Source organism: Rhagoletis zephyria, unplaced genomic scaffold, assembly GCF_001687245.7.
Source record: "Rhagoletis zephyria isolate East Lansing unplaced genomic scaffold, Rhagoletis_zephyria_1.1 Rzeph_scaffold_00216, whole genome shotgun sequence".
NCBI classification, from domain to species: Eukaryota; Metazoa; Arthropoda; class Insecta; order Diptera; family Tephritidae; genus Rhagoletis; species Rhagoletis zephyria.
In genome coordinates this window covers 272030-281183 of record NW_016157300.1, presented here as the reverse complement: position 1 = coordinate 281183, position 9154 = coordinate 272030, and the positions used below count along the sequence as shown (strand labels likewise).

Here is a 9154-nt window from a genome sequence, read left to right as displayed (position 1 = left end):
CCACGGCACGTCAGGAGGCATCTTTACGAACTGACAGACGAAGTCCAGAGGTATATTAAACAACCTCTGGACCCGACAACCTACCGACAGGCCCTCAACGGCATTCACAGGGAATCAGTCTCAAGTTATGTAGACTCCCGCCCTGTGAATGCCGTTCTAGGCACACAACCACCGGACGTGGACGGGACAGAACTTTGTCTGCCTCGGGAGACCCGCACAACAATAGCCCAACTTCGCTCTGGCTATTGCAGCAGGCTCAACAGCTACCTGAGCAGAATCAACGAGGATGTGCCCAACCAATGCCCGGCATGTGGAGAGTCGCCACATGACTCCCGGCACCTCTTCACATGCCCTGAGAATCCCACTCAGCTAACGCCCCTGTCCCTATGGACAGCCCCTGTGGAAGTCGCACACTTCCTGGGCCTCCCCTTAGCTGAAATAGACGACAACGATGATGGATGAACCGTCCCGAACGGGGCTTAGTAGCCGCTACAACAACAACAACAACAACCATTCCAAATGCCTATCCAATTACCGATACTAACCAAATTTTAGCACGACTAAAGTCAGCTAAATACCTAACCAGTATTGATCTGTCTCAAGCTTTCATTCAAATTCCTTTGGCAAAATCGAGTCAACTGAAAACCGCTTTTGCATTCGGTAACAGACTTTATGCTTTTCGTCGCATGACGGTGGGGTTGAGAAATTCCCCCGCCACATTAACCATTCTCATTGATAAAATTTTCCGTGATTTGGTTACACATGCATTCGTATATGTGGATGATTTCATAATATGCACTTCGACGTTTGAAGAACACGTTAAGATATTGGCTATTGTTGCAAAACTTCTGGCTGGGGCCAAATCGAATTTTTGTTGTAAACGATTGGAATTCCTGGGTTACGTTTTGTCTCAAGAGGGTCTATCTGCGAATCCATCTCTTTTTCGAGCTATTGTTGAATTTGCACGGCCCAAAGCGGCAAAAGAAGTCAGACGGTTCGTTGGTGCAGCAAGCTGGTACCGTAAATTTGTTCCAAATTTTTCGGAGATCACAGCTCCCCTTTGTGAGTTGTATAAAGGAAACCGAAAAGGACCCATTGAATGGAATACCGCTGCTGAACAAGCCTTTGTCAAACTCAAAGAGTGTTTAACTCCCGTTCTGACTATGGCCGATTATTCAAGGTTTATACCGATGCCTCGCTTTTCGCAGCGGGTGCTGTTCTAGTACAAGAACATGATGGGAATGAACGTGTGGTTCAGTATTTTTCTAAGAAATTCTCGAAAGCCGAACAAATTTACACAGCATCTGAACGGGAATGCCTAGCCGTTCTCTTAGCGGTCGAAAAGTTCCGTCCATATTTTGAGGGTCGTGAATTGGTTGTGGTAACGGACCATGCAGCTTTGCGCTGGCTACAAACTCTCAAAGAACCAACTGGCCGTTTATGCTGTTGGGCGATCCAATTATCACCATACGATCTCAAAATTATTCATAAACCAGGAAAACATTTAGAACTTCGTTCGTAGAAATCCAATTGACCTTCCGAGTAATTTTTACGTTAATCGTAGAAATCCAATTGACCTTCCGAGTAATTTTTACGTTAATCGTACCCCAATCCGTGATCAACATTGACCCAAACACGTGCGATAAATGGTACAACATAATGCATGCCATGGCCTCAAAACAACCATTAGATAGATATAAAATCGATCGATCGATTGAAATTTTCCAATCAAAGTGCGGAAATACTGTGGACACTTTGTGTACCATCTTCTGACAGAGCAAAAGTCCTCGATGAAAATCATAACCAACATTCGCATCAGGGTGTTTGGAAAACTTATAGACGTATCTCACAACGCTATTACTGGCCAAACATGTATGAGTCCGTTTACCAGTACGTTCGGCAATGTGAACTATGCCACCGCATTAAACCAAGTAATGAGAGCACCAAAACACCTCACGGCGAATATAGAGAACCAAAACGACCGGGTAGGCAATTATCGATTGACTTCGTCGGTAAGCTGCCCATGTCTAAAAATCATAACCAATGGATCTTCGTAGCCATCGACTGTAACTCGCGATATGTACGGGCGCAGCCAATGAAAAACGCAAACACCATATCCGTAGTCAATTATCTTCGACATATATTCACGGTGAATGGCTGCCCGAACTCATTATATCAGATAATGGTACTCAATTCATCAGTCAAACTTTCGCAAAGCTTTGCGCCAATTATAATATCAAACACATGAAAACGCCTTTGTACCATCCACAAGCCAATCAGGTAGAGGCGACAAACAAAAGCATTAAACTTGGACTACGTGCTCACATGGCTGATCTTCTTGAACATTCCTCCTGGGAAAACTATCTTTCTCGTGTTATTCATGATATTAACACCTCAGTGCATTCAGCCACGGCCTCCACGCCATATTTCCTACACACCGGTCGTGAATATGTGAAAGATGGAAACGAATATAAATTATTATTGGATGTAAATCCGTACCATACCCAGGAGGTGGAACAACGTAAAGTTCTCGCTGATGAAGTTCGGGACAAACAGTTCGAACAATATCAACAAACCGCACAACGGGCATTGACCCACCATTTCGAGATAGGCTCGGAAGGATACATTCCCAATCCTAAACAGTTCGTGGCCGGAGAGCGCTATGCACAAAAACTGGCCCCACCAAAAATTAGAGCCTATGTTTCACGGAAACTTGGTTCGAATTCATATGAACTGATCGATCATATGAACTGATCGATGCTAAACACCGAGTGCTTGGCAATTATTCCGCCGATTTAATCACAACACGTTAACTCATTCAGTACATTCGCCTTCTCAAGAATTTCGATGAATATATGGCGGGCCTCCATATTCCATTGATTCTGCCATATTGAAATAATAATTACGTTTGTAAATGAAATGAATTACTGAATAAATTAATTAAGTTTAGTTTTGTTATATCCATAGTTTGTTATATTATATCCTCAGTACATTGCTAGTAAATCGATCAAAGCAAACAAGAAAAGATTCATAACCAAATTATTTACCAATGCCTTTAATCTACCGTAGCTTACGTAATGCGTACTGAAACTAAATAGGAAAGACGGAACATGTGTACATACATATGCGCTCAAAGGCGAACTGAACGAGTCAGGATGGGGTTGATGAAGATCATGTAGAACGATTTCGATGTAAGGTCTAACGTCCATCAAACCACAGCCCGCGAATCGCATTCGAACCACCATTCTCAATCGGTGGTCACATACCACGAGGCTAGAAAAATATTTTTCCTTTTTGGAATTGGACACGGACCGAACAACACACATCAGCCCTCGCAAGAACGGAAGTAATCCTAACCAAGCAATTTATCAAAGCTGACGACATTCGTTTGGTTAAAGTCAATCCTCAGAGTGCGCATACTTGGGGAATATACTTATCGGCATTGTTCCACCACATTCCTTCCGGCAAATCCCCAACCAAGTTGTTACATGTGGAAATAAAGAGTCTGTGGATATAAATTCTGGTCTATTCATTTGGCAGCAGTTAGACCACCGTACACCGGTAATCCCAGAATCATCTAACGTAAGTCAACCTCATTATTGTCACCATCCCATTGGAAACGAGCTACCCAACAACAGTTTATCGAGATTCCTGTTTGGACCGACAAGAAAAGGTCAAGCAAATCAGCGTTCATGGTAAAATTTTTGAACTTGGTACGGAAATATATAAAATCAATCACATACTCATGCAGAAAAATTGGAGTTGTTGGAAAAGGGCATGTCACCTCCTATACAAACCGAAATTGTCATACTGTATATCTCTGGAAATGTTCATGGTAGAGTACTGGAACTTGGTATGGAGATATATGAAATCAATCGCATACTCATTTATAAAAATTCGAGTTTTTCATAATAAGTATCTCTGGAAGTGTTCATGGTAGAGTACTGGAACTTTATACGGGCGTGGCACCTCCCATACAAGTCGAATTGTTCTTATTGCATATCTCTAGAATTGTTCTTGGTAGAGTACTGGAACTTGGTGTGGTGATATATGAAAGTAATCGTATAGTCATAGAGAAAATATGGAGGTATTGGAAAAGGGGGCGTGGCACCTACCATACTAGCAGAATTTCATACTGCATATCTCTGGAAGTGTTCATGGTACAGTACTGGAACTTCGTATGGAGATATATGAAATCAAATCCATACTCATAGAGAAAAGTGGGCTCTTTGAAAAGAGGGCATGGCAAAGTACAAACGTACTGACTTTTACTTATCTTTGAATGTGTATATAATTCTTCTGTAGGTATATTTGTGAGTGAAATCCTAAATGGCTGGAGGGATTTTAACAAAGTTTTGTGTGTGTGTTTGAGTGGATCTCTGGATAGTTTAGTTTCACGATTTAATCCGCCAGTTGGCCTGGAGTTGACTTATTACTAAAAATCTTTTTTATGATCCGATTTGGCGAATATTCAAAACATGTATTGGAAACGGTAAAGGTAGTCCTATTGCAAGAAAGAGCTGCCAGGTGGTGCTGAGGTCGAGTTATTACTAAAAATCGACAAGTGAGAAAAGGTGCCGTAAATGTCAGACTAAATCGACCTGTTGCACCATTGAGTATATCGAACTCTCTTGTGTTACGATTGGCCCAATGGATGTGATTTTCAAATATTATTATGCGTTAAAGCTTCATTCCATTCAAACCAGAGTTGAGTTGTGCAGTGGTAAATCTCAAATCACCACCTGCCGAAATACCTTAAAGCAATTTAATGAAAATTTATTTTTTTAATTGAATTTAATATAGAAACTGACAGAAAAAAATAATTTTTCATTTAAATCGCTTTCGCGAAACTGGCTTTAAGTTATTTTATCTCAGTTTATGTATGTATATTGTATTTCTGTTGAACAAGGATACGCATTCATTTTGAAATTGCCTCCAACTATAAGATAAAGTTTCTAGGGCACATTCATTACAGATCCGGTTCATTGTTGCCACCAGGGAACTTCTCATGGACATAACACTTTTGTTCGGTTATTTACGCGGCAAACGACCACCAAACCATAGTCTTAGCCGATGAATGTGCCAGTGCAAATCGTAAATGGGGATTGTTGGAGAAACTGTTGGACCAAAATGTTTAAATTAAAAATCAAGGCGGATACATATAAGGTGGTATCGATTGAACAAATACAACAATTACTTGTATTTTGTTTTTGTTTTTAGCGGGCCATTGTCAAATTTCAGCTATTCTTCCCCGAATGAAAACGGGCGACAGAAAATGCAAACACTCTCACGTTTTCACTCACTCACTTACGAAATTCAAAATTTTGACAATCAAACGCTACTCACAGCTGATGAAACAACACCACCTTATATAAATTCGCCTTGTTAAAAATCTAATTTTGGGCGGGACGAAGTTCGCCGGGTCTGCTAGTTTATTATAAAATATACAAAGTGAAACTTGATGACAATTAGCAAAAAAAGTTCATAAAATATGGTTTTCATGAATGAAAGTGTTTTACAATCGCATATCATTACCACAGGTCGATTTTTCAATGCCAACGCTCTGGCCACAAACGTGCACCCACTTTTCACGCAAATTTACGCCTTTTGGCAAACCAAACATACGCACAAACTTGTTCCAATCACAGAGCACTTCATTTTATATCATGAATATGTAATAAACCAAAATATATAATTAAAATCGCTGCAGAAAACACATTCAATCGCTAACAATTCACTACGAAGAGGTAGAAGACCATGATGCAATAATACAAGGTGGTATCAGTTGTGACAGCTCGGTTTGACCTTGCCTTAGCTCAGTAGAATAAGAAGAAAAACGGGAAGAAATTAATCCCCATTTGGGGGAAAAATATAAAATTTCATATTTTCTTCTAAACAAAATTTGCTTTTTTATAGTATATTCGTAATGAAATGGAATAAAATACGATAAAATACCTTCTTGAGAAAACAAAGTGTGTATACTGAGAAAAAAAAATCAACTATACTAGTATAGTATATAATATAGTATATAATATATAATAATTATTAGGCAAAGAATTGTTAAAGAAGAAACACTGTTTCACCTAAGGCAGTCAATATGGCGGAATTAGAGCGAGAAGTTGCCAACCGATAACACCTTGTATTATTGCATCATGGAAGAAGACGGTGTAAACAAAACCGAAAAACGTCAAAAACGCTACGAAAACTTTTTTCTGAAAATCGATTACAAATACAACGATGGCGGATTAGGTGATCTGTAGTCGTTGGTTCTTGGTACTAAACTACTAAACTAAACTAAACATGCCAAATGTGAAATAAATCAGCATACAGGCAGGTTCCGCAATTCTCTTCCGAGTGAATTTTAACCAAAGCCATTTTGAATTCAAATTGAATGGGGTTGAAATTCACTCGGAAGTGAATTGCATAACCTGCCTGATTAATACGGTTTTTCAAAATATCTCGACCCTGGCGCCACCTAACGAGACCATTTTTGGCAAAAACGTTTCTGCTTACATAACCAGTATATATTACAAAATGCAGCCAAATCGCCCTATGAATAAGTTAGATATAGGACTATTAGTAGACTTTTCGCTGGATTTGTCCATATACTGATCGTATACCTAGAAGGATTATCAGTAGTTCATACCAGCTGCTGATTCCATTTCTAGCCATTAGTGTAGGTTTTAACTGCCTATGAAATCGTGGTAGAACGATTTCTTTTCCTTGAGGATGATATGCAGAAGTTGTAATATGATAACTACCAAGAAATTTCGTTAGCTCCGAAAGCAATTTTGTCGTAAATTGAGGTCGGTAGGGATTTTCAACGGTACCCCAAACCGAGAAACATATTCGTNAATTTTTTTTTTGTTGAAAAGGTGAGTTAGTAAATTTAAATAAGGTGCAGAAAAAATATATGATGAAAATGCAAACGAAGTAAAACAAACTATAAAGAGAATAACAAGTAAAACTATTTTTGTTCACTAAAATGATCACAGTTATAAACTTTTTTTACACACTGAAACTTTTTTATCACTACTCATATCCAAGTCAACGCTTGATTTTCGGATATCGATGCTTGATTTTCGGCGCATCATCTTCCCTTCAATAAATAAACTATACTAACTAGTTTGCTTCTACCGAAGCACTTCACCCAGTATTTTTAACATACCTACTTGGATACCGTTGCATTTAAAACAAAAAAGTAAAACAAAAGGTCAATTCGAAAAGTAAAAAAAAAAACAACAAATCAAATAAAAGTCTAACCAATGCAGATAAGCCAAAAACTTGTTATAAGAGTTATTGTGAGTGATTTATTTTTTATAACATGAAATAAATGACAATTTGTTACACACCAATAAATGGGCCTGTTATTTTCGGTCTCTGCCTTTAACATAACGTATGTCACTAGTGAATTGTGCAAAAAATTCCAAATGTCCTGTTTGTCTTGGACTACGTTCAGTTTTTGAACTTAAAGCAAATATCAAAGGCTTGCGATCTGTAAAAAAATTGTCGTCCTTCCAAAAGATAGCGAGAATGTTAAACTTCACTGTACTTAATTTCTAGGCGTGCGGATTACCCCCAAAAAGTGCTCTAGAAATGAAAAAAGTGTTTGGTCGAAGTAACCGGTTGAAACCAATTGAATTCGATAGCTTACACAGAAATGCATTTACCGTTAATTTTAACCAAGTTTTTTCGAAATTTTAATTTAAACTCGCTATATCTCAGACATTTTATTATCCATTGATTTTTACACTATAAACTAGATACTATTCTAAAGAAACTGAGTTTGAGTACAGTTCTTCATATTTATTAAAAACAAAATCGCGGATATTTAAACTTTTTATTAAAATTATGGAGGTAGTTTTTTCAAATGCAAAAGTCTGTAAAGTTATTTGCAGCTTTTTGGCATAACTTTCAATGGGATATCTGTAANTCAATTTAAATAGATAATACACCTATTCTGAATATAAACCAAATTTGAGCACAGATGCCGAATTTTTAATTATATAGACTCACGCGCCACATAACTGCCAAAATTTTTTGTGTAGTTATTTCTTTTCATGTAAGCAATATGCATTCTAAATGTGAACTTAATCGGATCATAAATACGGGTTTTCCAAATATCTCGACTCCTGCGCCACCTGTCGGCAAAATTTTTTGTGGATTTATTTATTTTCATATAAGTCATATATGTTCTAAATATGAACCACATCAGACTATAAATGCGGGTTTTACAAATATCTCGGCTCCTGCGCCACCTATCGGCAATATTTCTTTTCGGATTTATTTCTTTTCATATACGTAATATATGTTCTAAATACGAACCAAATCAGACCATAAATGCGGGTTTTACAAATATCTCGACTCCTGTGCCACCTAGAGGATTAAAACATCTTTTAAATTGTATTGTCCTCGAGTTCTGAGCTAAGTTTGAAGTTTCAAGTCTGTAGCTTATCGGGAAGTTTGTTAAATATTGACTGCAAAGATCCAGGACATACAAAGATACATACATACATACATACATACAAGTGAAGTTAAATAAAAGCTTGTAATAAAAAGTATCATATCAAGAACATACAATTAGACACTAGAGGTAGATGTCGCCTCGCCGGAAGCAGTTAAATATTGCTCGTATGGATGTACACACATATATGGGCAAATCTAAAAAACAGGTACACTTTCAAAATAAAAAGTAAAATTTTTTGATTTGTGGGCACACCTATGTTTTATATATGATTCTACTCGTAATCTCTCAATAAATCGATAAATATAAGTGTAATTAATTTTCATCAAGCGCATCAAAAGTTAGACAAGGAATAAACATTTAGAGCGCTGAAATAGAAGTCAAAAAAATAATTTGTGTTCAAATTACGTTGGGCAAGTTGCAACTTTTGAGCAAAGATTTTGAAAGCTGAACCCACTTAATTTTAACTATTTTATAAATAACTCCCTCAGTTTTGAAGTTATTTTACTAAAATTTTGCACATAACGGGTTTTTAATATTCTTTTTTTTTTTTCGTAGGAGAGGGAAATGCTTTATGCACTGGCCGGTGGCGCTAGTCTCTATACTCCCTCCCCCGAGTGTGGGACTCCTACCGAAGCGTGTTGGGCTCCCCACTAAAACCCAAACTCCCACCGCCCGCGCAAGAATCCC

General features: G+C 37.9%; 1 long non-coding RNA gene across 1 annotated transcript in view; it reads right to left on the bottom strand.

Moving 5' to 3' along the window:
- The window catches only part of LOC108358156 (uncharacterized), an 18051-nt gene extending 11607 nt beyond the window's left edge, over positions 1-6444 (bottom strand). Inside the window, exons 1-2 of the long non-coding RNA XR_001846721.1 lie at positions 6329-6444; positions 4430-4435 (exon numbers count right to left, since the gene is read on the bottom strand). This is a non-coding gene — a long non-coding RNA (uncharacterized LOC108358156). The remainder of the gene's footprint in view (positions 1-4429; positions 4436-6328) is intronic.
- Between the last annotated feature and the right edge of the window lie 2710 nt (positions 6445-9154).